Consider the following 6003-nt stretch of genomic DNA (forward strand, 5'->3'; position numbering starts at 1 on the left):
TAAGAAAGTCTGAGATGTGTAGGGGAATAAGGGCTTTGAAAATTTCCAACATATTTCTGGGAATGTAGAAGGCTGCATGCAAGTCCAAGGCTGTGTGCATGCTCAGAAAAGACCTGAGAAGGCCTTAAGCTCACCTCTCTGGTCAACCTCGAGGCTCTGCACAAACCAGAAGTAAAGACCAAGGTAGTATTGTAGACTGCCTGTCTGAATGTTGAAGACACGCATCAGCATGCACAGAGAACGCCTCTGCAAACAGTGGGAGAATTTTTGGTTCCAGGCATTTAAGGAAATCTCTGTTCAATTGTTGGCTAATCACCAGGCTGACCAAACAGAGTCCTCAGTGACCAAACGTAAGAAAGAGTATAGACTTTACAGAATTATATCAGTAAATTATATCAGTAAAGTTGTTAGAAAAACAACAACAAGCAGTAACATCAACAAGCTCTGGGGATGAGGGAATATCTGATTTCCAGAGTTGCCATATTATGATGGTCAAAATATCCAGCTTTCAACAAAAATTTATGAGGCAAGAAAAGAAACAAGAAAATATGGCCCATACAGAGCAGAAAAAAATGACAATCAACAGAAACTGTCCCCGAGGAATACCAGGTGTTGGACTTTGTAGATGAAAACTTTAAAATAGGTATTTGAACATTTTAAACACATCCAAAGAGCTAATGGAAACCATGTCTAAAAAGTGAAAGTAGGAGAACAATGTATCATCATATAAAGAATAAGAATATAAAGACAGAAATTACAGGCACACCTCATTTGATTGCACTTCACTTTATTGTGCTTTGCAGATACAGCATTTTTTATAAATGGAAGGTTTTTGGCAACCCTGCATTGAGCAAGTCTATCGGCACTATTTTTCCAACAGCATGTGCTCACTTTGTGTCTCTCTGCCAACATTTTTAAAGCAATAAAGTATTTTTAAATTAAGTTATGTACATTTTTTAGACATAATGCTATTGCACACAATAGACTACAGTATAGTGTAAACATAACTTTTATATGCACCAGGAAACCAAAAATTCATGTGACTTGCTTTGTCATGACATTTGCTTTATTATGATGATCTAGAACTAAACCTGCAGTATCTCTGAGGTATGCTTTTATAAAAAAGAACCAAACAAAAATTCTGGAGTTGAAAAGTAAAATAACTGAAATGAAAAATTCAATGATGGGGCTCAACAGCAGATCTGAGCTGGCAGAAGAAAAAATGAGAAAACTTGAAGATAGGTCAGTTGTGATTATTCAGTCTGAGGAGCAGAAAGAAAAAAGAATGAATAAGAATGAACAGAGTCTCAGCGACCTGTGTACTAACATACACATAATGGGAGTCCAAAAGGAGAGGAGAGAAAGAAAGGGGAAGAAAGAATATTTGAAGAAATAATGAAAAACATAAATCTACACATCCAAGAAGCTCCACGAACTCCAAGTAGGATAAACTCAGTAAAATGGGAATAGAGATAGTTTTACTTCTTTCTTTCAAACCTGGATATCTCTTTTTGTTTGTTTCTTGCTTGATTGCACTAGCTAGGACTTCCATTATGATATTAGATGGAACTGATTAGAGTGAACATCCTTGCCTTATTCCCAGTCTTAGAAAGAAAACATTCAGTCTTTCACCATTAAGTATGATTTTATCTATAGATTTTTCATAGATGATAGTCTGTTGAGAGTTTTTATAATGAATGGATATTAGATATTGTCAAATACTTTTTCTGAATTTGTTGAGATAATCATGTGTTTTTTGTCCTTCATCTTATTTATATAATATATTACATGAATTTTCAGATGTTAAATTAACCTTGCATTCCTGGGATTAAAAGAATCTCTTGTTATGATGTTTAATATTTTTCACAGGTTTCTGGTATTTTAGCTTACTTAAATTTTATTAAAATTTTTTCATCTATATTCATGAAGTATATTTGTCTGTAGTGTTCCTTTCATGTCATGTTTTTATCTGGCATTGGTATCAGGGTAATATTGGTCTCAGAAAATTAATTGGGAAGAGTTTCCTCCTCCCCTATTTTCTGGAAGAATTTATGAAAGACTGATTTAACTTCTATAAATGTTTGATTGAATTCACCAGTAAAGCCATCTTAGCCTAGGCATTTCTTTGTGGGAAGATTTAAAATTACTAATTCAATTTCTTGTTATAGGTCTAGTCATGTTTTTTATTTCTTCTTGCATTAGTTTAGGTGATGTGTATCTTTCTAGGAATATGCCCATTTCATTTAAATTGTTGAATTTTTTGGTATATGGTTGTTCATAATATTCTCATTTAATCCTTTTAATTTCTATAAGGTCAATAGTGATATCTCCTCTTTCATGTTTGAATTTGGTGATTTATATCTTCTTTTTTTCTTGATCAGTTTATCTAAATTTTTGTCAATTTTGTTGATTGTTGCAAAGAACCAATTTTTGGTATCATTGACTCTGTGTATTGTTTTTCTGTTGTCTATTTCATTGATTTTCACTGTGATCTTTATTATTTCTTCTTTTTGCTTGCTTTGGGTTTAGGTTTCTTTTCTTGTTTTACTTATTAAGGTAAAAGTTTAGGCGATTCATTGGAGATCTTTCTTTTTTGAAAATATAGGCATTTGAAGATATAAAGGTTTTTCTAAACACTGTTTTCTCTCTATGTCATAAAGTTTGATATATTGTGATTCTGTTTTCCTTCAGTTCCTTTCTAATTTCCCTTACATTTTTTCTATGACCCATTGGTTATTTAGAAGTGTGTTGTTTAGTTTCCAAGTATTTATTGACTTCACAAATTTCCTTTTATTGATTTATAATTTGATTCCAATGTGGTTGGAGGACATATTTTGTATTGTTTTAATCCTTTTATGCTTATTAAGTGTTATTTTGTGGCCAAGTGTCTTAATCCATTCTCTGCTGTGACAACAGAATACCTGAGACTGGATAATTTATAAAGAAATGAGGTTTATTTGACTCATAGTTCTGGAGGCTGGGGAGTTCAAGATTGGGTGGCTGCATCTGGTTGGCTTCCAGTGAGGGCTATGTGCTGCATCACAACATGGTGGAGAAGCAGAAGGGGAAGCAGCATGTGCAGAGAAACCAAACACGAGAGGCAGCCTTACTTTATAATAACCTACTATCATGGTAACTAATACAGTCCCATGAGAGTGAGAACTCACTTCCATGAGAAAGGCATTAACCCCTCTTAGTGATCTATTCATTTCTTAAAGGTGCCAGCTCCCAACATCACCACACTAAGGACCAAGCCTCAGCATGAGTTTTGGTGGGGACAAACAATATTCAAACCATGGCACCTGGCATATGGTCTATCCTCAAGACTATTCCTTGTGCACTTCAAAAGAATGTATATTTTGCTACTGTTGGGTGGGGTGTACTATAGATATCAGTTAGGTCCAGTTGGTTGATAATGTTGTTCAATTCTTCCATGTCTCTGCTGATTTTATGTCTAGTTGTTTTATCCATTCTATAGAGTGGACTATAGAAGTCTTCAACTATTACTGTGTTTTAATTTCTTACTTCAATTCTGTAAGTTTCTGCTTCATGTATTTTGGAGCTCTGTTGTCAGGTATGTGTGTATTTTGTAATTGTTATATCTTCCTGATTAACGCTTTATGATTATAAAATGTTCTTCTTTGTCTATAGCAATATTTTTTATCTTAATTTTGTCTGTTACTAGTACAGTGACTTTATTTCTCTCATGGTTGCTATTTGCATAATATAATTTTTGTATTTTTACTTTCAACTTTTACTATTTGTGTCTTTGAATCTATGTGTGTCTCTTGTAGACAGCATATAGTTGGGTTTTGTTTTATATCCAGTATAACTGTGTCTGCCTTTTAATTTGAATGTTTAATCCTTTTACATTTTTAATTAAAATTTTTATTGAGATAAGTGTATATTCATGTATAGTACTAAGAAATGACCCAGAACAGTCCCTGGTACATTCTGCCTAGTTTTCTCCAACAACAGTAACATTTTGCAAAACTATAGTATAATATTACAATTTGGATATTGTCGGTGGTATAATCCATAGCTCTTATTTCCATTTCCCCAGCTTCATTTGTAATCATGTGTGTGTGTGTGTGTGTGTGTCTGTGGGTGAGGGGGTTTATTAAGTTCTATGTAATGTTATCACCTGTGTAGGATAGTGTATCCACCACCACAGTCAAGGTACTGAACAGTTCCAACACCACAAGTATCCCTCATGTTTCCCTTTCATAATTATACCCATATCCCTGTCACCCCCACCCTGCCCCATCCCTAATCCGTGGAAACCACTAATCTGACCTCTACTTCTAAAATTTTGTCATTTCAAAAATGTTATATAAGTAGGACTATGCATTATGTAACCCTTTGGGATTAGCCATTTTTTAAACTCAAAAGTATGTGGAACACTTCATGAATTTGCATGTCGTTCTTGCACAGGAGCCATGCTAATCTTTTTTGTATCATTGATATTTTAGTGTATGTGCTGCCGAAGTGAGCACAATCATTTAATTTTTAATGTAGTTATTGATATATTTGTATTTGATCTCATATTTTCCATTTGTTTTATATTTGTCTCATGCCCTTTTGTTCCTCTATTCCTTCTCTACTGCTGTTTTTGTCCTAAATACTTTTTATTAGTGTGCTATTTAAATTCCTTTTTCAATTGTTTTTAATTATATTTTTGGGAATAATTTTTTTAGTGGTTCTTCTGGGGGAATTACAGTATGTTTCTAAACTAAAAACAATGTATTTCAGGTAATACTAACTTAATTCCAGTGAAATACAGAAATTTTGCTTCATAGTTCTATCCCTCCTCCTTTGTGATATTATTATTTATAAATATTACTTCTTTGTATGGCATATTTCCAACAGGAAAGTTTTTATAATTATTCTTTTTTCTTTTGTACAATTGTCTTTTTTTTTTTTTTTTTTTTTTTTGAGACAGAGTCTCACTCTGTTGCCCAGGCTAGAGTGCAGTGGTACGATCTTGGCTCACTGCAAGCTCCACCTCCTGGGTTCACGCCATTCTCCTGCCTCAGCCTCCTGAGTAGCTGGGATTACAGGCATCTGCCACCACCCCTGGCTAATTTTGTATTTTTAGTAGAGACGGGGTTTCTTCATGTTGGCCAGGCTGGTCTCGAACTCCTGACCTCAGGTGATCCACCCGCCTTGGCCTCCCAAAGTGCTGGGATTACAGGCATGAGCCACCGTGACTGGCCTATTGTCTTCTAAATAAATTAAGAGAAGAGAGAAACTATCTTTCTAAAGTTTCTTATATTTAAATACATAGTTACTTTTACTCATGCTCTGTATTTTTTGTGTGAATTTGAATTACTGTCTAGTGTTATTTTCTTCCTCCCTGAGGAATTTCCTTTAGTATTCTTTGTAAGAGAGGTCATGTTTATCTGGAAATGTCTTTGTTTTGTCTTCAGTTTTAAAATATAGTTTTGCTAGATATGGGATTCTTGGTTGACAGTTTTTTTCTTTCAATACTTTGAATATGTCATCCCACTGCATTCTGAGCCTTCATTATTTCTGAAGAGAAATCAGCTGCTAATCTATCAAGCTCTCCTTTCCACTTGTCTGTGATGAATTGCTTTTCTCTTCCTACTTTCAAGATTTTCTCTGTCTTTGCCTTTCAACATCTTGGCTATGATGTGTCTCTGTAAATGTCTTTTAGTTCATCTTACTTGGAATTAATTATGCTTCTTGGGTGTGTAGATTAATGTTTTTAATCCACTTGGGGAAGTTTGGGCCATTATGTCTTCATTTTTTTTTTTGCCTCTTTCTCTTTTCTTCTTTTTGAACTCCCAGTACACATATGTTGGAATACTTAATGGTATCTCACAGGTCTCTCAGGCTCTGCTAATATTTCTTCATTATTTTTTCTTTCAGTTCTTCAGATTGGACAATTTCTAGTGATTTATCTTCAAATTTGCTGATTCTTTCTATTGCCACTCAAATCTCCTATTGAATCCCTTTGTGTGTTTTTTATTTCTGTTATCA

The 6003-nt window shown here is 34.1% G+C and overlaps 1 non-coding gene across 1 annotated transcript; it reads right to left on the reverse strand.

Annotated features, from left to right (window-relative positions):
- Window positions 1–4389: 4389 nt before the first annotated feature.
- LOC112131113 (U6 spliceosomal RNA) lies at window positions 4390–4496 on the reverse strand. The gene has a single exon (XR_002913260.1). It is a non-coding gene; the product is annotated as a U6 spliceosomal RNA (small nuclear RNA).
- Window positions 4497–6003: the final 1507 nt, after the last annotated feature.

Source organism: Pongo abelii, chromosome X, assembly GCF_028885655.2.
Source record: "Pongo abelii isolate AG06213 chromosome X, NHGRI_mPonAbe1-v2.0_pri, whole genome shotgun sequence".
In the NCBI taxonomy this organism is placed as follows: Eukaryota; Metazoa; Chordata; class Mammalia; order Primates; family Hominidae; genus Pongo; species Pongo abelii.